The sequence below is a fragment of the Lepidochelys kempii genome, chromosome 2 (genome assembly GCF_965140285.1).
Source record: "Lepidochelys kempii isolate rLepKem1 chromosome 2, rLepKem1.hap1, whole genome shotgun sequence".
Classification (NCBI taxonomy): domain Eukaryota; kingdom Metazoa; phylum Chordata; order Testudines; family Cheloniidae; genus Lepidochelys; species Lepidochelys kempii.
The window spans coordinates 198702124-198729919 of record NC_136381.1 but is presented as its reverse complement, the minus strand read 5'-3'; the positions used below and the strand labels follow the sequence as shown (position 1 = coordinate 198729919).

The window sequence follows — 27796 nt, the reverse complement described above, 5'->3', positions numbered from 1 at the left end:
AAATCTGTCTAGTGACTAAACCTGTTTGGTTTGTCAATATTAATAAGATTAAAAATAGCAGTAATACTGTGAGTCATAACACTCATAAAATCTCGGGAACTCCAGTTCACAGCCAGGGGCTGCTCTTGATTTACTCGGAGGAAATCAAATGAAGAGCTGATGAATAGTAGCCCTTTTGTTGTTCCCCTTTCAAAAGGAAAGGGGAATGGAGGTGGGGAGAGCAGGTAGGCAGTAAGTTCCTGTGGGTTTAAGAAACGGAAGATATGATGTGCTCTGAATAGCACTTCAACTGAGCTAAGGAGCAGCAGCCGTGAGGAAGCCTGCACTTCAGGATGCCACAGCCAATTGGACAGATATGTAAGTACCAATGAGAAATGGAAATAATAGTGTCAAACCAAACCTTAAGGATTGATCAAATGAATTTAAATGTAAGCAGGAATACAGTCTGAAAAAACATGTGCTTATATACCTGTGACCACTGCAGTCTGTATTTTCATACTCCTTATTGAGCATGTGCACTGTTTCCTCAGGTATTCTAGTTGCTTTGCTAAGTGAAAAAGACAAGATGTGGTCCTTGTCTTGAAAAGCCTGCAGATAAAGGACTCAGTTATGGTTTTGTCATAAGCCCTGAGCAAGGGGTGGCAGCAGCAACAGATCAGGAGCCAGATTGTTACTTTGAGAAGCTCCCTGTTCCCTTTGATAAGCTACCTGCATTTTATGAAGGTGCAAAGGGGTGAGCAGCCTCTGAGGGCTGCTACTCTCTTTTCTGTGCATTCGGGCAGATCAGGATAGGGTATAGACAAAGACTTTGCTCTGCTCCACTCAACCGTCCAGCCAGAAAATCTAAGGCAGTGTGCCTGGGGAAGTAATCCAAACCTTACATCCACTTACTAACTTGTAGAGGTCTGCAGACTTTCTCACTAATAGTTGGAAAAAAATAGTGCATTTACCAGCTACAACCACCCCAAAACACAGTATGCAGTTTGTACACAATTGTAATAATATGCAGGACATACCATATTTTAATTAGGGCTGTCGATTAATCGCAGTTAACTCACGCAATTAACTCAAAAAAATTAATTGCGATTAATCGCACTGTTAAACAATAGAATACCAATTGAAATTTATTAAATATTTTTGAATTTTCTCTACATTTTCAAATATATCTATTTCAATTACAACACAGAATACGAAGTGTACGGTGCTCACTTATATTTTTGATTACAAATATTTGCCTGTAAAAAATAAAAGAAATAGTATTTTTCAGTTCACCTCATACAAGTACTATAGAGCAATCTCTTTATCATGAAAGTTGAACTTACAGATGTTTTTTTTGTTGCATAACTGCACTCAAAAATAAAACAATGTAAAACTTTAGAGCCTACAAGTCCACTCAGTCCTACTTCTTGTCCAGCCAATCACTAAGAGAAACAAGTTTGTTTACGTTTACGGAGATAATGCTGCCCACTTCTTAATTATGATGTCACCTGAAAGTGAGAACAGGTATTTGCATGACACTCTTGTAGCCGGCGTCGCAAGATATTTACATGTCAGATCCGCTAAAGATTCATATGCCTCTTCATGCTTCAGCCAGCGTTATAGAGGACATGCTTCAATGCTGATGACGCTTTTTTTCTAAAAAAAAATGCATTAATTAAATTAGTGATTGAACTCCTTGGGGGGGTAATTGTATGTCTCCAGCTCTGTTTTACCCACATTCTGCCATATATTTTATGTTATAGCAGTCTTGGATGATGACCCAGCACATGTTGTTCGTTTTAAGAACACTTTCACTGCAAATCTGACAAAATGCAAATAAGATACCAATGTGAAATTTCTAAAGAAGGCTATAGCACTCAACCGAAGATTTAAGAATCTGAGGTGCCTTCCAAAATCTGAGAGGGATGAGGTGTGGAGCATGCTTTCAGAAATATTAAAAGAACAACACTCTCTGATATGGAAAATACAGAACGCAAACCACCAAAAAAAAGGAAAATCAAGCTTTTGCTGGTGGTATCTGACTCATGATAATGAAAATGAACATATATCAGTCTGCACTGCTTTGGATAGTTATTGAGCAGAACTCCTCATCAGCATGGACGCATGTCCTCTGGAATGGTGGTTGAAGCATCAAGGGACGTGAATCTTTAGCACATCTGGCATGTAAATATCTTGCAACGCGGGCTGTAATAGTGCCATGCAAATGCCTGTTCTCACTTTCAGGTGACCCTATAAACAAGAAGCAGGCCACATTATCTCCTGTAAATGTAAACAAACTTGTTTTTCTGAGCGATTGGCAGAACAAGACGTAGGACTGAGTGGACTTGTAGGCTCTAAAGTTTTACATTGTTTTATTTTTGAATGCAGGTTTTTTGTACGTAATCCTACATTTGTAAAATCAACTTTCATGATAAAGAAATTTCACTAGAGTACTTGTATTAGGTGAATTGAAAACTACTATTTTTTACAATGCAAATATTTGTAATAAAAATAAACATAAAGTGAGAACTGTACACTTTGTATTCTGTGTTGTAATTGAAATAATATATTTGAAAATGTAGAAAACATCCAAAAATATTGTTTAACAGTGCAATTAATCATGATTTTTTTTAATCGCTTGACAACCCTAATTTTAATATAATACGGAAGCAGAGATCCTGTGATAATTCCAAATACAATACTGATTTTTCTCTCTAATTTACAGCATGGTACCAATAAAATCCAGTGCCATGGATAAAAATTAATGATTTAAAAAAATTCGGATTTTTAATGTAATTGGATGTTTAATTTAATTAAAATGTTTTTCTTTTAAAAAGTAACCCATTAAAAATTATATTTGAAATTATGACCACCTATATTAAGTTCTAAACTTACTATTGTATATTAATATATACATTTAATAAAAACATTCAAGCAATATATGTCTGCTGCCAGTTTTAAGGATAGTCAAACCACTGAGCTGATAGAAGTCACTGGATAAGCACCTGAAGCCAGAGTTTGCTCAAGTGCTGGACCAGATTTGACAGCAGTAGACTCTTTTGCAGGTACAGAGATTATTATCTTCATTTTAGTTTATTGAACTAGATCACTTCAGTGACTAGTTCATTGAAAGTTGAGAAACACATTGGGATTTGAAAAGGCCGGAAACCTTGTTTTACTCTTCCAATCTATGAATAAAACAAAGTCTGAGAGGATGAGATATACTAGTTCTAAAATCATGAAGGACATGATGACCAGAAACAATCCGTTCTCTTCACTAACTACAGATAATACTTGTGTTTAATAAATCAGTTAGTTTTAGACACAAATCATTATTTGGATAGACTGATTTTTTCTTATGTATTTTTTATTTAACAAATGAAAACCATTTTAAAATACTATTTTTATTGAATTCCAATTTTCATCCAAATGCAGCTTGATACAAATCATGAGTAAAAAAATTACTCATAGTAAATGAGAAATGCATAATTCTTCATTCAATGATATGATAAAAATGTAAAAATTTCAAATCTGAATAAATGTATGTTAAAGCATATAACTGTTAATATATATATATATTAATAATATATATATTATATTATATAATAATATATAATATATTAACTGTTTTTATATATATATATATATATATATATATATATATATATATATATATATATAGTGTATACTTCTGGTTAGCTACAAAGAAGTACCATAGTTAATATAAAGACTATCTTTAGTTGAAGATGAACATGTTTTAACGGTTGATCATTCAACCAGCCAAAGAGAATCAATATTTCTTTAGGAAAATAACTAAAAACTATAACTGCAAAAGAAGATTAAAATTGGTTATTTATATCAAGGATTCCTGCTTGCTCATTTAAATTACTTTGATCTAAATCAATCCATCCTGATAGAAATGGCAAACATTTTCAGACACGAGTATGTAAAGTTTGGCTCCTAAAGCTATATTTAGGAGCTTAAATAAAAATGGCCTGTTTTTTTGCAATGTAAATATCACTGAATTCACCCAAAGTTTGAAAATTTTGGCCATGGTGTTTAAAGGACATGCAATATGAGTGAATGTGTGGATAGCGCATGTCCTACTACATATCGGACTGATGGGGGTGTTTTAGGTGGTTTTACTGATAAATGTTTATGAAAAATAAGACCGTCATATAGATAGTCTCAGCCTTTAATACTGTATAAATTAAACATTTTAAGGGCCGTAATCTTTCAAAACATGACGTTTTTATCTTTTCAAATTGAACAAATGAACCGGAATGCATTTCTGCTGTCATAATAAAACAATATTTGTCTAAGAATGCATATAGGTTCACTTTTACTGAGCATGGAATGTTTTGTGGCCTTAGGGATTAAGTATTTACAAACAGGTGCTTTAGAAAAGCAAGAGTTAAGGGACAAAAAATGAATTAAAAAAACCAAAATAGTAACCTCCCTTAGAATTATGAGGACATCAGTTATTTCTGTTAAAGCACATGTATCGTGTTTTAAAATCTATGGAATGCTCAAGCTTGTTTTACACCTTTTGTGTGGGTTTATTAACTCTCTCTTTGTCTGGGTTGCTATACAAAAGAAAGTAATCTATAAAATAAACTGAAGTTGGAAATAGGTAATTGCATTCCAAATGAAGAAAAGAACTTCTAGTTCTTTTTAATGTGTTCAGAAAGTGGGTAAGAATGGCTTTTTGTGTGTTCTTCATGGGCCAAATGCTGTGTACCTGCTACTCCGGTGGACTCAGCAAGTCCCAGTATTTGGTCTATTAAATTTTAGGTACTCTTTAATGGAACAGTTTTGGAAAGTTAAAGATTTTTTTATATGTAGTGTAGTTGTAGCCATGGTGGTCCCAGGATATTAGCGAGACAAGGTGAGTGAGGTAAAATCTTTTACTGGACCAATTGCTATTGATGAGAGATTTCAGAGTAGCAGCCGTGTTAATCTGTATTCTCAAAAAGAAAAGGAGTACTAGTGGCACCTTAGAGAGAGAGGCTTTCAAGCTACACAGGGCTCTTCTTCCCAGACCTGAAGGAACTCGAGTGTTACAGCTAAATGGACTGAACAGACACACTAGATTTATAGCTTATTACAACAATATATAACCCACTAACCCCTTCTTTTTGTCCTGTGACTGCAGAGGTGTTGACAGGCCACTCTACCTTGAATGGCCTCTTACAATATGTGCTAAGTAATTATGCTAAACAATCTTTGCATTTTGCTTTGATGCTGAGAGTTCCTTTCCCAGACCTGAATAAGAGCCCTGTATGGCTTGGAAGCTTGTGTCTCTCACCAACAGAAGTTGGTCCAATAAAATATCAGCTCATCCACCTTGTCCACTAGAGAATTGTTAGGTATTCTAAGTTTTGCTCTTTGGCCAAAAGATTAATCTGCTATCTGTTGAGCTAATGAAATTGACTCTTCAATGGATTTTCAAGAAAAAAGGCTATTAGGGAGTGGAATGGTGTTAATTTGCACAAATCCTGTTGGGTTTAGATGTTACTGGTTTCTTTGGGCTGGTCTACACTACTGGAGGTGGGATCAATCTAAGTTACGCAACTTCAGCTCCATGATTAATGTAGCTGAAGTCAACGTACTTAGATTTACTTACCGCAGTGTCTTCACTGCAGTGAGTCGACGGGAGACGCTCTCCCATCAATTCCCCTTGTGCTTTTCGTTGAGGTGGAGTACTGGAGTCTACGCTAGAGCGATCGGCAGTCGATTTATTGCGTCTATACTAGACCCCCACTGGATCGATCACAGCTCATTGATCCGGCCAGTAGTGTAGACAGGCCCTTTCTTCAGAAAATGTTTTGCAAAAACTCCAGACTATTCAAAGGTTCCATTCTCGCCCCCTCACTGCTACCAACTCTCTGCGTAGACTGCAGAAACAGCCTCCAATGAGAGGGGGAAATTCAAATAATGAATCTGAAGAGAACAGATAAAATTATATGCTGTAGCAGCAAAATACAAAAACACATTGAAATAGGACATGTCTTTCATAAGACTCACCATCTGTATTCCTTTTATATATGCTGGACCAAATTCAACCCTGGTGTAATTCTGTTGACTTCAGTGGAGTTATCTAGGAACCAGTTTTCTGCCATATTTATATTACTGTGTTGCCAAGCAGAATATTGGATCCTAAAACATATATTATCCCTTTTTGGAGAGAAAAAGGGAATGGACTGCCGACACAGAATTGATATATTATTCAGCTCTACTGTTATTTATAAATATGTACTACACAATGTAGACAGACTATAATTAGATATGATTTTAATAGCAGAAAGCCTCCTTGGCAATTGTCAAGTGCCTCAATTCTTGCACACTGGAATCATACACTTTTTTTATCTCTGCCCCCCCCCCAAATAAATGAATAAACAAATCTTCAGGTTTTTTCCAGTATGTACAGCTCAAGCTCCGTGCGATAGGTCCTGGAGCTACAATGATTTTTATATCAGCTGAGGCTCTCGCTCATTGTTTGTAAAACCCCACCCAAACCTATGAAAATGAAGTTAAACTGTGCTTTGAAAAGCGATTTTTGTACATATAATCTCATATTGATATGCCTTTAGTTGATTCTGTATTTAATTTAGTCTTGTTACAGATAAAAGGGTGATTTCTTTTAACTTCCAGCACAGCAATCTCTGCTTAAAATCTAAAAATAAAGCAGGACTTTCTCTGCCTAACACACAAAAATATTGCAATTACAATTTAGCTGGCAAGGAAAAGTATCCAGGTCACTCTTTAGTAGCTGTATAGGCCAGATGCTGCCAGTCTTGCTAAAAATTTGAGTCACAACTGTTATTTTACTGAAAAGAAACACAAAAGGAAGGAGCAGATCTGTGCAGTAAAGAAAATGCTGTTTTTACATAATCGCTTTTTTGACTAAAAGTGTCTTGTAAAGGAAAACTCATGGGGTGAAATCCTGGCCCCACTGAAGTCACAGCAAAACTCCCACCGACTTTCATTAGGCGGGATTTTACCCCCATTTTTTTTAATTCATAAATTCCATCTTGTTCACAAAATTACTAAATTGGTATTTCTAACAGTATTTAATCCAACATAAAAAACTGACTAAAGAAAGGAGAAGTTGCCATTTGTACAGGAAGAGACCCATCAAGACTCTACTTCAGTGAGTGAGGAAAGTGGGGGGCTTTGAAGCTTAATTTAACATGAGAATTAAGGGAACAGTGTTGCTCAGTTGTTTAAAAATGTGGCTTACTTGTAGCTTCAGGACGGTTGTTACTGGAGAAGGGAGGGGTTCTTCAGAGGCCTAATTTTTCTTTCCTCTAAATTTTGTAACCACCTTCCACCTCTGAGGGGCATGACAGTGTAAGGACTTTTTTTTAATGCTGGTGATTATTTTCTATGTGGATTATTTTTTCTGTGTAATAATGACAGCTACATCAGTTCATTTGGGATACTATAGTGTAGGCTCATACTGTGTACGTTTATTATAACAACATAATTTGTTGCCACTGACAAGTTGTTTTTGTACAGAAATGGCTAAATACCAACTACACTCTCACTTCTATAGTATAAAATCTGTGGGGAGTGGAGTTCAATGTTTTTAAATCTGTTACTTTGCAGGAAATAGCACAGGGCATTTTTAAAAAATTATCTGGCAGAGGGATCTTTGGACTCAATAATTTTTTAAATTAAAAATATTTTTGCCTCCTGATCAAATCTAAATGTTGACATGTATGGGAAATCTCTGCTTCAGACATAACCCCCTACAAGCTGTGTGCTGTTGTCTCTCCAGTAGAGCCAAGAGGCATTTTGATTTAGCTCAGTGTGTTTTCTGGATAAAAGTGGATTCCATTTGGCTCAGTCCTTCTTCTTCTTTTTTTTTTTTAAAGATTCCAGCCCCCACCTTAGATGCTCTAAAATAATAACAAAAAGAAAAATTCTGGAAAACTGTACTGTAAAAATGGCTTTATGCAAATACTCCCTTATTGGTTTGCTCCAGCTGAGTTCCATGGTGGCCGTGAGGTCACAAGCAGAGATGGGGCTGTCACTCCACAGTTGGCTAACACAACCTGCAAGTGGTGTGTGGAGAGAGTTACTAGGTGGCATGTGCTGACCGAGTCCCTCCCTGGCTAAGGGGACCATACAGCATATATCACTGAAGTGGATGGAATTCTGATAACTTGATTTGCAGCTCAACTTTACTGTGCAACTTGCAGTTGGATGTGATGATGATAATCATAATAATTAGAGAGACACTAATTCTGAATGCTAGGATAACTGGTTATTGATTTCCTGCCCCTCACTTGAGAGCCTGTGAAGGGGCAGGTTAATTGACCGGTGCTGCCGAGGCACTGATACTGCTGAAAGGAGGCATGGTGGTACAGGCTTAGATTCTTGCCAGAGTGAGAGGCTTTGTGGTGGTTTTAAAATTAATTCCACCCCAGCCCACCCCTTCTCCCTAATGTTTTTGACAGGTGGAAAAGGAATTCACTTCCCAAACCAGACTGTTAGTGAGGAGAGATGTCTCCTGGTAGAAACAGAAGTGAAACAGTTGTGCCTCATTCTCTCCCCCGAAGCAGCAGCAGTTCTTTTGGTGGACAAGGAGACTCCAAAAGGGTGGAGTGGGCATGAGGCCCAGGGCGAGCAGCACCACAACTTGTGGTTAGAGTGGCTTCTCAATGATTCACAGTGCTAGCTACAGGGAAACACTCTAGCAGTTAGCACTGTGAATCATCCAGATAAGATGGCTGCATTCTTTTCATCACTTCACTGTGACCCCTCCCCCTGGATACACAGGATGTTGCAGCTTTAGTTTTATCACTCATATGTATGTATCTACAGGACATGAACCACTCTGGATATTCCATGGAACTTCTCTCTTCCCCATCACTTTGCTTTGTTGCTTTGTGAACATTATGTATGCAGCTGCTGTACCTAGTACATTTCCATCCATATCCTTTCAGACTGCCCTCCTATGGTCTGGACATATTGGGTGAGCCATGAAAGATAACAGGTTCACCAGCATGGCTTATGCTGTCCCTGAGTTCAGCCCTCTAGCCATCTTGCTGAATTATTAGAGTGCTTCCCAAACACTACTGCTGTTCTAAAAAGAGGAACGCAACTTACTAGAAGGAAAAATTGCTAGGTGAACTGTGCAGACCCTTTTAAAACTTAATTTTAAAAAAAATTAGAATATTGGCCTACTTATGAAAACTCAAGGATGCAAAAATGTATTTATGAATAGTATCTGTGGACCAATTTTCTTTTCTTTGCATTTGTTAGTGGGTAGATTTTTTGACATGAATTCTTTACGTAATGATATAGTCTACTGTAAGATGTTATGCTTTTTCTTTCCTTTCTCCTCTTGGGGGAGTAAAAATAGTTTGGATGTTGTTTTTTCTTGCGATGGCTCTGAATTACTGAGGTATATAGCACAGTTTAAAAGAACAAAACCCAACAAGCTCTAGAATGCTAGAGGTGAGTCTAAGTCCTTGTCATAAATATAAAGGGAAGGGTAAACCCCTTTGAAATCCCTCCTGGCCAGGGGAAAGCTCCTCTCACCTGTAAAGGGTTAAGAAGCTAAAGGTAACCTCGCTGGCACCTGACCAAAATGACCAATGAGGAGACAAGATACTTTCAAAAGCTGGGAGGAGGGAGAGAAACAAAGGGTCTGTGGGTCTGTCTATATTCTGTCTTGGCCGGGGATAGACCAGGAATGGAGTCTTAGAACTTTTAGTAAGTAATCTAGCTAGGTACGTGTTAGATTATGATTTCTTTAAATGGCTGAGAAAAGAACTGTGCTGAATAGAATAACTATTTCTGTCTGTGTATCTTTTTTGTAACTTAAGGTTTTGCCTAGAGGGGTTCTCTATGTTTTGAATCTAATTACCCTGTAAGGTCTCTACCATCCTGATTTTACAGGGGGGATTTCTTTATTTCTATTTACTTCTATTTTTATTAAAAGTCTTCTTGTAAGAAAACTGAATGCTTTTTCATTTTCTCAGATCCAAGGGTTTGGGTCTGTGGTCACCTATGCAAATTGGTGAGGCTTTTTATCCAACATCTCCGAGGAAAGGGGGGGTGCAAGTGTTGGGAGGATTGTTCATTGTTCTTAAGATCCAAGGGTCTGGGTCTGTAGTCACCTAGGCAAATTGGTGAGGCTTTTTACCAAACCTTGTCCAGGAAGTGGGGTGCAAGGTTTTGGGAAGTATTTTGGGGGGAAAAGACGTGTCCAAACCACTCTTCCCCAGTAACCAGTATTAGTTTGGTGGTGGTAGCGGCCAATCCAAGGACAAAGGGTGGAATATTTTGTACCTTGGGGAAGTTTTGACCTAAGCTGGTAAAGATAAGCTTAGGAGGTTTTTCATGCAGGTCCCCACATCTGTACCCTAGAGTTCAAAGTGGGGGAGGAACCTTGACAGTCCTTCCCACTGCAAATAAATTTAAGAAATGTTCAAGTATTTGAGGATTTCAGTCTTAGTGTGGACAATGTATTTGAGGTCTTGTCTTCACTGGGAGAAATGGTAGGGGGTTGTTTTTTTAACATGTTAACACAAACATGCTAAAATCCTACTGTACACAAGGCAATTGTAGTTTTAACATGTGGGAGCTGGTCAAAGTGAACCTGAGAGTCTCCCACAGGTTTTACCTCAACCAGCTAATGTGTTAAACTACAGCTGCTTTGTCTATGCAAGGATTTCAACACATGTTAAAAGTTTACCTTTTGTCCTTAGAGGCCATAGAGTCCTCCAAAGTGGAAAACAGGATGTAAACTTGTAATAGGAAAAAAAACAACCAGCAGGGAAAAATTTTAGAAGGAAAAAAACTCCAGACGTTTCAGGCATTCTAGCTATGTAACCCTTCTGTCAGGTGGAGCCAGCAGCAACCAGGGCTGGGTTCAATATCTAGGGTTTCCTTTCCATCAATACAACACAAAACTGACCTGAACCCCTACCCAGTAACCTGGGAAAATGACACACCACCTCTGGGTGCCTCTGAGAGACAATACTTCCCCACTCACAAGCACAGAGTCTGAGTGTAGAAAAGAAACTTTTAATAAAAGGAGGGAAGTAACTGGGTGTTAATTTGGAAAAACACTGCAACCAGGGTTCATAAAAACGTAAACGATGAGCAAGTAATTTGGGCAGTGTCCTTTTTCCCCTCAAGTTCACTAACCCAAAAGTCCCTTTCATGTGCCTGACCCTTCTCTGCGTCCCACTCACAGTTGCTGTCCTTGGCAGTGCAGACCCAGAGTTCACCTCCCACCCTGGGTGGAGAGTGGGGAGGTAAAGCACCTTACTCCCTCCACTGCTCAAGCGCTCACTTGCCAACCCTCTCTGCGGGGGCACTCTCTGCCAGCCACTCCACTAGCCTCTCCCCCAGCCGCCCTGCTGGCTGTATGCTGTGCCTTACCAGACACTCGTTTGCCAGTTGACTGTCAGTCACCTTCTGCTGCCCCCTGCCTCTCTGCTGTAACCTCTGCACATCAGTCTCTTAGTAATTTTCAGCTCTTTATAGGCCCCATCTCAAATGATTTCAGATCTTACTGATTTTTAAGCTCTTAGCAGGCAGGGTAGAAACATGTTTCAGCTCTGATTGAGCATTTAAAATAATAAGCAGGATCCTAATGAAGCCTATTTAAACAGTGGGGAGGAACAGGTTTAACTAGTCCAGGAAGAACCCTTGGAGAGGATTTGCAGTCTCCTGGCTAGGACATCTGGCCTCACCCCTCTTATTTTCTTAGGCATCTGGCATTTGAGCCCCTGGCTTAACGAGGCTCTTTCAAATGAGGGTGACCCCCTTACTTGGGACAGGTTAAGCACAACCATGCTTTCCTGTATTTCTACAATAAATAAACATTGGTAACAACATTTCACCACCCCTGCATTCAGTACTACGGTGATTTGTAACCCAACGTTGATTACTTTGACACCGCTCTATCTGCTGAATATCTAAGCAGGGCAGGAGCAAACTGTATTTACATAAACACACCCAAAGTCTCCCCACCCCACCCTTTAACTAGTTGTCAGGGAAGCATTCATTCAGCTCCTGCTTACACATACATCATAAGCAAACAAACAGAATGGCCATTTTTGCTGGTCACCTTTTGAGGCTGAGCTTTTATACATTTCTTGACTTACAGGTGCTTTAGTTCTCATCTTAAAGTTACTTTCTTTTTTTCTAAGGGCTCTTATGAATGTAATTCTAGGCAGCATTTACTTGTACCAGTAGAAGAGAATTAATTTATTCTAGATTTAGCCAAAGTGACTGAAATGGATACGTGAAATGTAACTATGAAGCCAACAAATGAGCTCTCTTTTGCTGGTATTATTTCTATACTGTATATTGTTAAGTAATTAGATATATTGAAGAGGGAAAGTATTTGTTTTTTGAATTATAAGCATGCTAAAGTTTTAGACTGTAACAGCAAGATTGTGGGGATTGGCCATGCTGTGCCTGGTGTTGCTCTGGGATTGGGGGGCAGGCAAGGGAGAGGAGGTATCTTTGCACTGCCCTGATCTTAGAGGTGCTGGTCTGGTCAGTCCATGAAAGAAACAGTCTGCCTTGTTATAGCTTATGTTCAGCTGCCTCTTGGCTCCATGGGCCATTTTGACCTCAGGTATTGGGTGGAGATTGCAGGTCCCTGGCTATGTTCGCTAGATCTGGGAGTGCACAGGGGATGGCATGGAGCCAACTATGACACCTAGGGCTTTCCCCGTGACTAAGAATCTAGTTAAGCCAATGTTAAGGCTGTTTTGCATTGTCAAAATGGTACAGAGCTGGCTCTCTGCTAAATGAACACATCAGTTGAGGTTGTTTGTCAGCTATACCTTGAAGTATTTTAGGGGGGGTTTCACCCCCGCTAATTTCCAGCTGCATTATAACCTTAATCTGTTTTTGGTGTTTAGTATTGTCTGGATGACTTAAGTTGCATAACCTTTTAATTTAACTTTCTTAGCCATCCACATGTTTAACCTTCAACCAGCTGTCTCTCATTTGTTAAAACCACTTTTCTCTTGTTGCTGTTGATGGACTTCATTGGGAAATGTGTAAATGGATGAAGATATAGTTGATGCCTACTTCTTTTCTGAGGTTTTTATATGTCCCTTATATCAGATGATACATTAAATTCTGTAAATAAATTGAAGTATATACACTGAAACTTTCTCAAGCAGAATGCTTGCTGAATTAAAACAGCAGGGTGCAATTTACTGTATTTTAATTTAAGGTTCTGCATATGAAAATAAACTTTACCTACTTAACCCAGAAATTCACTAAAACATGCATTTATTTTTATTACAGTTGGCAATCCTGAAACTCCCACAGACAGCACCTCATTTTAAGGCCTCATTTGTGAAACTGCACAATCAGATTCTTAAAGAAAAAAAGGCTCAGTTCTGTTTTAATCACAGTGCTGTTGCCAGATGTACCAGGTACACTGCTCATAATGTACCTTGTTACAAAAATATGCATCTGAAGAAGTGAGCTGTAGCTCACGAAAGCTTATGCTCTAATAAATTGGTTAGTCTCTAAGGTGCCACAAGTCCTCCTTTTCTTTTTACCTGGGGGGTGAAATTCTCACGCCTCTGCAGTCAATGGGAGTTTTGCCATTGCCTCAGTGGGGTCAGGATTTCACCACAGCATGTGCTCTTTCAAAGAAGTTGCTGCATCAAGAAGTATTCAGAGAGCTTGTGGTGACATGCTGGAATTAAGAGGTTAATAGCGGGTTAACTCTTAGAAAACTGTGTGCCTGCTGGAAAAAGGCTGCTTGAGACATGCCCTCTTGGAAAACTAGACTAGGAGTTGGCGATTACTTCTCAATGTTCCAAGAGATAACCATGATAGCACTTTATTTGTGTACGGTTTAAATAGTGCATTAATAATAAGGGGCAAATTCTGCTCTTTTGGTATGTAGGTGCTTGCTGACTTTACAGTTACATGTAGGGAGTTCTTATAAAGAGCTTTCTTCCTATTGTAAAACCTGTAGGATGAAGGCTAGAGACTATTTAGTCAACAGCTCTCACCCAGTCACTTTTCAGTAGAATTGTGGCAGCCAGCAGGAGACTAGCCCATTAACAGCCCATTAACAACAGCCCATTATTGTTTAAATACTTGAAGTCTCCAGTATTTTTCACACAAATCCAGGTTTTCTCACCCTCCGCAGCAGCAGGAGATTGTTTTTGGTTTTGTTTGTTTGTTTTTTGTGAACATATTGCTGGTGTGAGCTAAATCAGCATCGTTTGCCTTTGAAGGAATGTGCTCTGCTATTTTCAAGCTTTCCTCTGAAAGAGAGGAAGTTGTATGGAGACAACCCTTCATCATAACCTCTGCATTTTAGTTAAAATTAATTAGCAAAGATGAGGTAAAATTAAATATGCAGAAGGACTGAACTGCAAACCTGAAGATAGCTGGTACCCATCTACTACTCCCTCAGCTAAACTACATTCATTGCATTAATAAATCATATGTGCACATGAACACTGAACACATCATTTTGGCTTCGAAGAGTGAGTCCTTCCATACCTGATGGATGGTTTGGGAGAGAGCCTGCAATGATTTAAAAAAATGCTTTATATTTGTAAAATCCTCAGGGTAAATCCTGAATCCATACTGAACTGCTTCTCTTTCTTATACCATTAGATTTGTTTTGACACAACAACATTGGAATGATTGCAGGCATGAACAGCGGTCAGTTTTTAGCTGATAAAAGCAAAAGGGTTATGACTATTCAGATGCTTTTTATATAAAATTTGAGTACAATAGTAGGTGCCTGACACACATGCTCTTTCTGCTGTAGGTGTTGGATTGAAACCCAAAGAAGAGGACCCAGCATGCAGCATAAACAGAAGTCTGTGAAAGGACATATACAACCTCGCCTGAGGATTTGGAGAAGCGTTTCCTACTAGCAGACCTGATGGAGCTGCTCCTAGCGAACATTTGACAGTGGTTCCTAACTCTTTTTTTTTTTTTTTAACTGCACTGGTTTACCAGACTGAGCCCTCAGCTCTTCTATCCTCTCGTTCAATTGTGTGTGCTCTAACAATGCAACTTGTCTTACGATCATGAGACTGGGAACCAGGCAGCCTCAAACATGGGTTAGTATGTGTACAAATGAAGAGGAGGTGGGTGGCAGTAACGTAGTGGGATCCAGGATAGAGGTTTGTCAGGGAGGGAAAGCTGGGTATACTAATTACAAAAGCCTGAAACTCCTGTGGTGGTTTAAGCTGTTCTAGATATTCCAATCTAAATCTGTTTTTCATGCTCTTTAATTAATGTTGCAATGCTGAAATGTGTTCTGTAGGTGGAAGTGATGGCACAGAAATTAAGCCATTACTAACATTCCTGGAACACACAGGTACTTGGTTGCTAAGTTAAGTTTTGCATGTCTTTCCTCTGCTTCAGCCTGCCAAGCTATTCCACCCGCACTATGTAATAGCTTCATCTACCAAAAGGCAAGCAGATTTGCCATGATTGCCTGTTCTACATAGGGATAATCTGTCTCTAAAACCAAACCCATTTTCATATCGTGGGGACTAAATCGTCCTGCTTTGGGTCACTGGCAGATTTGTTTCCTTCATGGCACAGAGTCCTTCGCCACCACTCAAATTTAAATCTGTTAAATTTTGTGCAGCTCTTTGTACAACATTTCCTATCGGTGGGAAATAGTCACTTCTTTTTCCCTCACCATGCCGCCCAAGCAGTTGGACTGGGTGGGGGCTAGCAGAAGTCTGTAACTCATAGCTCACTACAGGGCACTGGAGGGCTGGGCAGAAGGAGGGGCAGCTTATGGGAGTCATGGTTGACTGGAGAAGTCAGTCAGGATCAAAGATATTGGAGGGAATCTAGGCAGCCCATAGGGGAGGTAACCTAGGAGCTTTATGGGTAGAGAGGAGAAGGGCAGGCAAGCCTGAGGACATAACCAGTGTCATTGGCTCGTTTGAGCAAGGCCAGAAGTAATCTCTGCCTCCCCATCCATCCCCTTTCAACACCCCCCTTCTCCTTCTCACCCCTGATAAAGAGCATTGAGACTAGAGGAGACCCTGCACTAGTATATCCTTGAAAGGCTTTGCTGGTGCAGTTATATCAGCAATATCCCATACTGGAGACAGTGTATGTGGGGAAAAAGGAGTTCTTTTGCTGGTATAGTTAAAATTGTATGACATCAGGCATACTGCCAAAAGAAAACTCTTGCTAGGATAAGCTGTGCCTATATGGGGTGTGTGGGGGGAGAGGGGGTGGTGGTGAGAGAGAGAGAGAGAGAACAGGGTTTCCAACATAACTATGTCATTTAGGGGCATGGTTTTCACACTCCTAACTTGACATAGCTATGCTGGCAAAACTTTGTCATGTACGCATGGTCACAGTCTTCCCGCGAGAGTTCAGATGTCCAGCAACCCAGTGCAGTGGCTGGGAGGAGCGATTACAAAGAAGTCCCTGCAGTATGTGTGAGGTTACAGCACTGGTGCGGGAATGCAGGAGGAGAACATCATACCCAGTGCATAACACATGAATGAAAAACAATTTGACCTACCACAAGCCTTAGGCCACCTGACAGTTTACTTAACTCAATTCCTAGACTGCCCCAATGTCTTGCACTTGAAGTTAGAGAGCCTTGTTTTCTCCATTAGCTAAGGCACCTCAGCAGAGCTGCTCAGCTGGCAGGGAGACTTTTAACATGGCTAACAAGACAGACCCACAAGCTCATTGGCCTGTATATACCTCAGGGAGTGTTCAGCCTATGAGTCCCCCTCCCTCTGTTCCCCCCCCCCCCAATCCATGTACATAGGGGATTTGTGCCTTTCTTTCAGCAGATCAGTTCCAACCCCTAGCACTGAGGCTGTGCTGGTGTCTCTGAACAGCTTCATCCAGGTGGTGATTAGGCCAGGACTCCATTGACCAGCATGGCAACTCTGAGGCCTCTTCAAGCCTGAAGGCTGACGCTCCAGCAAATGACACATCAGCTGCTGCTCTCTTTCCCACCCAACTGTGAGGCTAGTTCTCTGAGGAGCAAGATGATGAATCCAAGGCCTCTGCACTTCAAGGCCAGTAATACGGTAAATGCCTCAGCAGCTCTCTTGCCTCAGACTTGGCAGGGAAGGTAAAGTCCTCACTGAGTGCTCAGACAAAGCAGCAGTTACTCCAAAGGCCACAGCTAACCAGCTTCCTCAGATCACTACTTCTGCAGCAGTCTCTTCCCTCACTGATCCTAGGAGAAGTGATATTTTTCCGCATTGTTTTAAAAGCTCTGGATGAGAAAAAGCATGTTCATGCTCCAGTGTTCCAGCAGCAGAGTGTTAAACTGGCTGCCTGTGTTTTTAGAAACAGGGGGTAGATGTATAGGGAAGGGGGTATGAGCTGTGCGAATGAAGACATCATTTCCTGCTTCTCTCTTTGCTTTCCCTCCTCTTAAATGTCCATCTGCAATGAAACAAAGCTGCTCATTCTGTACTGCCCTCCTGGATGTGTTCCAGAAGCATAAAGGGCCAGATTGTCAAGTAGTGTAGATCACTGCAGCTCCAACAGAACTATACCAATTTATAGCAGCTGAGGATCTGACCCAGGTTTGATTTTTAGCTTGATTGCATGTCCTAAAAATGGTGGGGTTGCTATACTGCATCCAGATAGAAGTCTCTAGCACCCTATGACCGAGTTCTACAAGCAAAAAATGACCAGAGCTATTGGGAGAAACATTTAGCCCAGGTGATTATTATTTATTATTGTATTTTAGCAGTGCCTAGAAGCCTCTACCAGGGAAAAAGTAATTGCCACAGGAATTAAGCTTAGCAACAGCCTCTCGTTACATAAATTTAAGAAAGTAAACAAATCATAGAAAATTAAAATGGGAGAGGTTGGTACTTGTCCTTCCGCAGAAGACAAGCAAGACTTCATGTGTGTGGGTGTAGAGAGAAAACAAGAAATCTCATAGTTCATTAAGTTTTACCAAATAGGAAAATCCAGGAAAAACTCAATAAAAATCCATCAAAACATAGAAACATACACTCCTTGGCCTCTAGCATCTCGTCTTTCCCTTTCAAGGAAGTAGAACTCTCTGAATCTTAACCTAAAGGTTCAGAAGACAAGGCACATGACAAGTGGTTTTTCTCCTGAACAGATTCTGAGATAATGTATGAATATCCCCACACTGAACTTTCCATTTCAGGAAGAGCAGAAAAGCAAGTCTATAAAACCACAAGTGTCCACAAAATAACTAGAAAAAGATAGGTAGATATGTGACCTGTTTCACCGACACCTGTTTTACTTTCATGTAACTACATTGACTTCAGTGGAGTTACTCTTGATTTACGTTGGTGTGAGTGATATGATAGGAGAAACCATGACTACTAGAACAAAAAAGGCACCATTCATTTCATGCTTGATTCAACTAGTCTTCTCTAACTCTTATCCCTGGAAGCTTGGAGCCCATCTCAGGAATCAGCCTGCCTCGCTATGTGCTTGCTGCACCACCTAAGAAAAGGAAGGAAGACAGAAGAAGAAGAATGTGGAAGCTTGAGATCTGTCCCGCTGGCCTTGGGGATCCTGGATAAGGAGGAGGCTTGGTCACTCTGTTTTAGCCATCCCTGCCACCTTGGCTTTTTGAGGCTTGGATCAAGGTCTCAGTTCAGTTCACTTCCTCTAAGTCTCAACCTGGGATTACTGTCACCCATGTTTGCCAGTCCTATAACATTTTAGTGCTTCTCCTCATTCCTTTAATATTTCTGCCTTGGCCAAGGAGGACTAGTGAGCTACAACTTGGCATTGCTCAGAAGAGGCATCAGGTAAACTATAATATTTCTGGGGAATTTGGAAAATTCACACCTAGGGCCTTAAGATCTCACTCTTGGGTAAGGGTAAGTACACAACTCTGATTAGTCAGTGAGAGTTGTGGGAGCTCAGCACATACCAGCGTTAGGCCCTCTGTACTTTTTAGTGAATCCATGTTTTCTTGTCCTCTCACCTCTTGTCCATACTAGCTTTTACAAACGTGTTAGCTACCTCAAGTTTGCTGGCAATCAGTTAACGCTAGATGCAACAGTCTACTGAAGACATACCCTCATTGTCAGTCATTGCAGTTCTGAGGGTGTCAGGCTTAGCAAGACTACATCAGAGACTCTTTCATGGATTCTCTCAGGCTTTGTCTTCTCTGTCCAAAAAAAGGTGCACATTTAGCTGGTTTTAACCCTAGGCTATCTAACACACCATTAGCTCTCCCGCTGCAAACTCCTAGTGGAGACAAGGCACATGTAGTTTTTACTGTGAGGTAGCTAGGCAAGGTCAATACTACCCATGGTTGACCTTGTCTAGTTCTCTGACAGTAAAAGTACAGGCCCAGATCCTAAGAGTTAATTAGACAGCTAATTCCCATTGATTTCACCCCTTTTTTTGCGATGATGACATAGCCTGTGTCAGATATATGGGCTACATACTTGAGATGCGTATTGTCAAGGAAATAAATGTCTCTCTCAAGTGGTTGTTACAGGAGTCCCGGAAAATATAATGGCAAACAGACCAGAAATAATTATAAAACAGTCTCTTCCAGGAACCTGTCTCTCTTGAACTTAAATATCATGGATGTGAAGTCTTGTTGCTACCATATATAACATCAACAGTGAATGTGAAATTCCTGGTAAAATGTGGGACAAAGCACATTCAAAAAGAGTTGCTTACCTTTTAAATAAATATACTTTGATAAAGGTCATCTGCAAAGAAAAATAAACTAGGTTAATGCCTGCCTTCTCCCCACCCCCTTTTTTTCCCTTTCTTTTTGATCTATAAAGGGTGCCTGGAAAAGTGTTTGAAAAAAGTTTTGTTTTGTGTTTTCCTTTTTTTTTTTCACACTAGAAATTCAGATCCCATCTAGGCCGCAGGATTCTATGATGGCAGGAGAAGTGGTGAAATAATGTAAGCCACGTAAGTGAATGTTCAGCAATTATGGGGGAAAAGGGATTTTTAGTCAGACTGTTTTATACTTCGGGGGTTTTTTTTTAGCATCTATTTTCCTTCAATGACTAATTGACATATTTGATAAAGGAGCCCTATGTTAAAGATTCAACACCCTTTCTTCTTCCGTTAAAAACTCAAAATAAACATCCCAGAGCCCTCCCAGTGGTTCTTCAGCAAAACCAGGGAAGACCAAAGTCTCTCTGATAGTTCTAAATGTAAATAACAATCAGGAATTTTTTTAAAAAATATCACTCACTTTGTACGTCATAAAAGAGGGGAAAGGACACAATTCCCACTTTTAAAGAAATTCTTTGCAGGTCAGCTTTAAGGAAGGCATGTTTTGTGTAGAAGGTTTTTCTATTGAACATATGTTTGCCTGAAGTCCCAACCATTTCAAGCTGATCTGAATTGCAGCTCTAAGTCTCTGTATTAGGACCAGATTTACAGTACCTCAATCAAACTTTGATTGAGGTATTGTAAATCTGGTCCTAATACAGAGCCTTATAGAGGGATTACTCAAATCAGCTTGAAACTGATGGGAATTAAAAACCTGGGTTAGAGAACTTCAGATTGTCTAAATTAAGTCTTTGAAAATGAATACATAAATGCAGACGTGCAGTAATCAAAAGATTTAAATGAAAAAGAAACATTTCAGTTTTCACACTGCATCATGTTTTAGGTATTTCCAAATTATTTTAGAAACAATGAAGAAAACCTGAAGACTTCTAACCCTATTTTTGAGATTCATTATCATATATTATAAGGAAAAAAGTAGTCCCTTGTCAATGTAACATTTGCAGTGGGAAGTGAAGCCACTTAAAATGTGGTATACTTTTTTATGGCTACCCTACATTTTAAAAATATTAAGTCTGATAGGGAAAGTGGGGCTTGCCCAAGAAGCCTTCTCCACCATTTGCAATGTGCTGGCAAAGCATGATCACAATCACAGTCTGCTTTTAGGGGCACGTGAGGGCTGCTCCTTACCTGCACTGATGGGAGCTCATATCACACTAAAGCAGGCAGGGAGATAGCAAAGCCCCAGCTCTGTTTCCCCTCTTCATCAGTTCAGTGCAACCAGAGGAGTAGAGTCTACCAGTGTAAGGGGATGGGTGGGGTGGGAGGTCCAGCCCTTGCAATCTCTCTGCACACCAGGGAGCAAGGCTTTGTGCAGTTTGTTCAGTCTAGCCAATTGTTAGCTTCCACACAGTGAACCCCTGTCGGGTTCTATAATAACCAGTCATATTGTACTTTATTATGGAGATCATATTTTTTCCCTCTGTCAGTCCCTGTCTTCAGGGATTGAAAGTAGAATCTGAAGCCCTTGGACTAAGTGTAGTGCAGATCATTGCTGGAGAGCTGTCAAGAATTCCCATCAGAGGCTAAGCTTGTAGCATGTTTTGCATGCAATCAAAAACAGCTATTGCACATCACCGGATATTTTGTATGCTCTTCAGAGCACTGTCTCCATCTGTGTTTGGAAAGCGTTTTGTGCACTTTGGATGCTACCGCATTCTAAACAATGTACATATGTTAATGGTGCCAGTTGGTTGCTACATTTGGGAGCAGCTGAACAAGTGCCTTCTGCAATGCTTTCTTCTCACAGAAAGCCGCAGGTGTGGGCGGGCTGTAGGACCCAGAAGCTATGCCAGTTTGGCCACTTATTTAACTGCCTAAATATGGGTTTTGATGTCTTATATGGGGTAGTAAGGTTTGAAAATGAGGGTCTCATACATATTCTAAAGGAAGGTACATTAGATGTTTTGAGAGAAACAAGGTGGGTGAGGCAATATCTTGTATTGGACCAACTTCTGCTGGTGAGAGAGAGAAACTTTTGAGCTTCCACAGAGCTCTCCAGGTCTCTGCCAACAACACTGCATACCTTAGATGCCTGACAGACAAATCAAGTAGTATCACACTAGAGATGTCTAACATTTTTTAAAAGATTTCAGTTGTGCCCTTTGAATCCAGCAGGAAGTTTCACTGACGTATTTGTAAACTTTGCACATCTCACAAGCCCGCAAACATATGCGGAATGACTTGGTGCCATCTCACAGAGAAACAAACTTGTAAGGGGCGTTTGCTGCCTCTGAAGTGGAGCAGGTGAGGTGCCATCTCCTCTTCTCCATTCCATGCAGTCAACTGTGGGGGAAATAGGGGTGGGGGGAAATCAAGGAGCGAGGTCAGAAAGCACATTCAACAGCAGGTCACAGGTAGAAATGTATTGGTTCTGACTGTACTCCACTGTAGCAGTAAAGTACTCATTTCAGTGGAATGGCCAGCCCCCTGGACTGTATGCAATCACCTGAGCACGCCAGTGCTGGGAATGTATGTTGTGGGTGCACTAGGCCATTCCAATACTGTAATTAGAGCATCATTACCTAGTGTGGATTCAGTATTCTACATAGAAAAGGATACAGTCAGTGTACATGGAATGAGTGCTGATCTGAATAGGTTCTAAAGATATTTTACCATAGAAAGCTGGAAGCTCATTCTAGTTTTTTTATTAATGTGTTTGGGATTTTATTTTTATCTTGGTTTTTTTTAAGTACATTAACACCTCCTCTCCTCTTTTATTTATTTATTTATTTTAGTTAAAAATTGTTTTCCTAACATCATGCTATGCATAACTGCATCTTAAACAAATGAAAGGAATTAGCCTCATCAAGACCAGAAGGGCCCATTATGATCACCTAGTCCAGTGGTTCTCAAACCTTTGTACTAGTGACCCCTTTCACACAGCAAGCCTCTGAGTGTGGCTCCCCTTATACATTAAAAATACTTTTTTATATATATATTTTACACTGTTATAAATGCTGGAGGTGAAGCAAGGTTTGGGGTGGAGCTTGACAGTTCGCGACCCCCCACATAATAACCTTGTGACGCCCTGAGGGGTCATGACCCCCAGTTTGAGAATCCCATATCTAGTCTGACCTCCTGCACATTGCAAGACACAGAACCTCACCCACCCACTCCTGTGATAAACCCCTAACCTCTGGCTAATAAATCATGAGTTGAAGACTTCAATAAAGAACTTAAAGTTACAGAAAAGCCATCGTTTAAACCTGAAAGTGACCTGTGCCCCATGCTGCAAAAAATGACTTAAAATCCCAGGGTTTTTGCCAATCTGACCGAGGGGAAATGCCTTCAACCCCAAATATGGCAACCAGTTAGATTCTGAGCATGTGGGCAAGACCTACCAGACAGAATTAAATATTTCCAACTCATGGGTGTTGTTTGTAATGCTTCCAGTACATTGATACCTGTACAAGAGAACACCCTAGCCATCAATCAAATCTCCTGTTTTCAGAAACCACCCCGAAACATACTGAGTGCAATTCTACTCCACGTTTATTAATCCACCTTTGTTCGGCAACCTATTTGTTTCAGTCCCTTGTCAACACTTAAGACAGATTTACTGTCAATATGAAGGAAGCACAACCTGGTGATTATTAAATGATAGTATTGTGATTCAAGAGATGCAGATTCTAGTACAACTGGGTGGAAAATACAAAGTGTTTTGCAACCATTTTAGTAACTTTTTGTTTTGTTTTGTTAGTTATTGAAATATTATTTTGACAAACTTTTGGCCCAGCTCTAAATTGTATTCTTGGCTTCACCACAAGCTGCCTCTAATCTCATATCACTTCTCTAAGCCTCAGACTCCCCATCTGTTAAATGAGAATAATAATTACACAGGCCACCGAGATGCTGTGAGATGTAATTCATTAACACTTCCAACGCACTTTGAGATCCTCAGATTATTTATTATTATGTGTATTAGTCTAACATCAGAGGCCCCAGTCAGGACCCAGGCTCTGTTCTGCTTGGTATTGTACAAGACAGCCTGTTCATCAAAGATTTTACAGTCTAGTTTCAGACAAGATGTGGATATAACAGATAATAGGGTGCAATGGGAGAGGGAGGACAAAAGGAATAGTGATAGGAACATGTGGTGATATGGACCAGCTATGTGCATAGCTAGACGGTTTATAAGATGTAACTACTCAAATAAAATAGGTACAAGTCAGTCCTACTGGCCATATCACCTGGTAATTTCCTACTGCAACCCACAACAGAAGTGGATCTTAAGGAGCTGGAAGAGGACAAGATAGTGGCTTCACAGAGTAGCGCAGGAAGGGCATTTCATGCAAAAGGGACAGCATGGAAGAAAGCACTAAACTATTGGATGAAGAGGTGGACAAACAGGTCTTATGGAAATTGCTACACAAATGCAAAAGATCATCAGTAGTAGTATATTATCCCCGTTCCAGTGGGTTTTCATTATATATCAGTTCAGATTTAATCTTGGTAAATTCTTCATTTGTTTCTCATGAAGCATTTTGAGTACAGCTGTGCAAAACTTAAAAAAAATAATGAAAATCTTTGCTGTTATTTAAATAGCTCGTGCAATAGTTGACATTTTTCAAAAAATTATGAAAGCTATTTGAACATTTTTCAACTAGCTCAAACCTTGTTAATCACAACTAGTTTTATTGGTGAAGATGCAAATTTAAGGAGTTGTCATTTATGACAAAGTATATTGCCTTACCATTTTTGAAAAATATGATAGGGATTTATTTGTATGTTGCATTACTGCTCTTTTGGAAAACTGACCCATACGTTACTAACCAGTAAGACGTTTACCTTAGTTTTATTGGATTTTAATCTATACAGTTCCAAAACAGGCAGGATGTACCAAAGGGGTGGTTTTAGCTGGTTAAAAAATTAATTGAATGCCATTTAAAGTGATGTAACTCTTTCTGACTCTGCTAGTCCTTCAGAAATAATGCACTCACATGGCTTGCAGTTATCTTCAGGAAGGTTACTGGCATTCAATTTTGTGAATATACATGTTTCCAAAGCCATCAATAAGTTTAAATTAAACAATGTGTATTGGCTATGCGCAGAAATCATTTCTTAGCCAGGTAGGACTATTCCACAATACAAGTAAAGATCTTGTACTATTATGCTCTACTAAAATATAAAGCTTTGCAAAGACTAGGCTTATAGGAGACTGCTCACCTGCAAATGTGAACAATGGACGCTGAGACACATGAATAGATCTGAAGCAAGCTCCTTTATAGGATTTTAGATTTAGCGACAGTGGGAGGAAAACACTTTCAACTGCAGTTATTTTAGTACCACTTGACACGTGGAAAGATCCTGCTTTAAGAGAGAGTTTTAAGGCCAGAGCCTCAGCAGACTTTAATTGGTATTGTTCTTTTAAAGTCAATGGAGCTATGCTGATTTATAGTTGCTGAGGATCAGATGCTTAGTCTTTGACAATAAGGTAAATGAGAATGCTGAGACTGGCTCTGTGATATGTATATAACAGCTATTGCATGAAAGTGGGTTGTGCTGAAAAGCTCCAGGACTGTGATTACTCCCTTCAGTAGATACTAATATTTAAGCTGAATTGTACACAGCATCCAAAGCTTTTATATGATAAGTTTCAAATGAAAACACAGTTTTTACTTTCAACTGCTTAGTGAAATGTCAGCTCTTAAAGCATAAGATTCAACAATGATGTTGGCCTAGGAAAACCAGAAAGCGCTCTTCTCCTCATACGAGTTTTCTTCCTAATCTTGGAACAGAAATGGAGTCAGTCTTCATTTATGAAACTGCTCACTGGAGTAAATGCTCTACCAAAAGAAAAAATTAAAATCGCCTCATTTTCTATGTTTAAAAAGATACTGTTGAATGAATCACTTCAGTGAAAATTACCCAGCCTCAGCTCAGTAATAAGTAATGAAGAGGGGTTTTGAAACAGGAAAAATTGAGACTAGTATTTCACTTTACACACATTGAAGCTAAAATTTCAGCTTCAGTGGTTTTAGAGTTGAAGTATGATTTTTCACTTAGATTTTAACTCTCACATTTTGGTTCATTTTTCTATACAATATGTAGAATGGCCACTGTTAAAAATTTGCCAGTTGCCATCAAAAACTAAAGAACATCCCCTCAGTAGTACTGCAAAGACTGAGGTAACTATATTTACAGAAAAACTAGCCAAGTTTGAAGGGTGACCACTGTAACCTGATCAGATATCTCTCAGGCTGAGCTCAGTTGACTTCAGTATTTGTTCTAATTTAGCTACTGGCATTCCAAAAATACACCCATGAAGCAAAATATAAACATGTCCCTTTCTTTTTTTTAGGATTGTCTGTAACTGGGACACAGACTCTGAATACGTGAGTTAATTCAGAAACTGTTAAAGAATATAGTTGTCCAGGTGTAGTCTGCATTTCTTATTTCTTTTTTTATTTTCAGTTTATCACAACTCTGTCCACAGAGTGTAGTCCATAACGTTAGGCACTTTGGTGAATGTTTTCGGACAAATGCTATTTTTGTCCCTGCTTACCATAAATATATGCAGCCAGAGTAAATCACTTAATAACACTGACGTCCATGGATTTACACCAACTGAAGATCTAGCCCTCAGTGTACTTATCTGAATGTTTTGCTTTTGTTCTCTTCTATTTATAGATCAATTACTGAGTTTCCATCACATTACACAACTGAAGAGAACACCTGTCCTTTTATTTATATCCTAGTCTCTTCTGAGTTCCTGTCTCTGCTGTTTTCTGGATGCCTCTCACTGTAACTGTTTTCTGTTTCATGCCATTAATTTTGACTGCATCTCGTTACAACATTTCCTGATTTAACCTAAAATCTCTGTTTATGACCCTTAATCCCTTTGAGATGGTGATCGCTGCTCCATCAGTCAAAGGAGATACACCGTTAGATGGGTTGATCAGTGCCCAGAGCAATTTCTTAGAGAATTATTTGTATTTTTATCCTTTAAAAATAAACAAATGATGAAGCACCTGTATCAGTGTAAAACTAGACTTGTTATCATGGGGGTGACTAGTTTTACATATATTTCTGGAGGAATTCACATCTGATTTATCAGGGAGCTATGCGGTGAGCAGACTCTTCTTGAAACAGGATATCATCCTGATTACTATCCTTGAACTAGCTGCACTACATTTAATGCTATTAAGTTAGTTTAGTATCAGCTGACATAAGCCAAATATTTTCTGTAGGTTGGATTTTGCCTGGCCCCTACATGCATGCCCAGTGCTAGGGAAGTACATAAAGAGCCTCTCCTTCTCCCACAACCCCAGCTTGTGTGTTCCATATAAAGACAGGCAGAATTTACTCCATTCAGGGGCCACACCACTCTACTCCCCTACTCTCTGTTTCCCCAGGGAAACGTACCAAAGGAGGTGAGGAGTCAGGATATGGCTCTGTTCCCCTTTCCCAATCACCTGCCAGCAGAACTGGCCAGCCATGTGAGAGGCATGCAGTGGGGAGTAGAACAGTGGGCATCTGACCTTCAAAGAGACTCCGCTTTGAGAATCTGGCCCACAGTATCAGATTTGAACATCTAGAACTAACACTCTCCAGTGTGCAGTGTTTGATTAATACCGAAACAGGATTGTGGGGAGGTGTCTCTTTATTATTTATCATCTGACCTCTTCTCTGTTTGTTGTTTGTCTCCCATGTTGTAGGAGGTGACTATTCTTGTGCATTGTAATGTTTTTTTTTAGAGAATTGTTTGTATTTTTATCCTTTAAAAATAAACAAATGATGAAGCACCTGAGTCAGTGTAAAACTGGACTTGTTATCATGGGGGTGACTAGCTTTACATACATTTCCGGAGGAATTCACATCTGATTTATCAGGGAGCTACATGGTGAGCAGACTCTTCTTGAAACAGGATATCGTCCTGATTACAAACCTTGACCTGGCTGCACTACATTTAATGCTATTAAGAAGACAAGCAGGACTCTGCAAAGCGGTGGTTCTTCATTGTTTCGTCTTAGCCAGAAAAAAGGTCCCAGTGTATGCTAAAAGCCTGGCTCTGCTTGACAGTGTCCCA

General features: G+C 39.7%; 1 long non-coding RNA gene across 1 annotated transcript; it reads left to right on the top strand.

Moving 5' to 3' along the window:
- Nucleotides 1-19: 19 nt before the first annotated feature.
- On the top strand, nucleotides 20-27494 carry LOC140907448 (uncharacterized). The gene is made up of 4 exons (XR_012157500.2): nucleotides 20-357; nucleotides 14768-15065; nucleotides 19810-19878; nucleotides 26069-27494. It is a non-coding gene; the product is annotated as an uncharacterized LOC140907448 (long non-coding RNA).
- The last annotated feature ends 302 nt before the right edge of the window (nucleotides 27495-27796 follow it).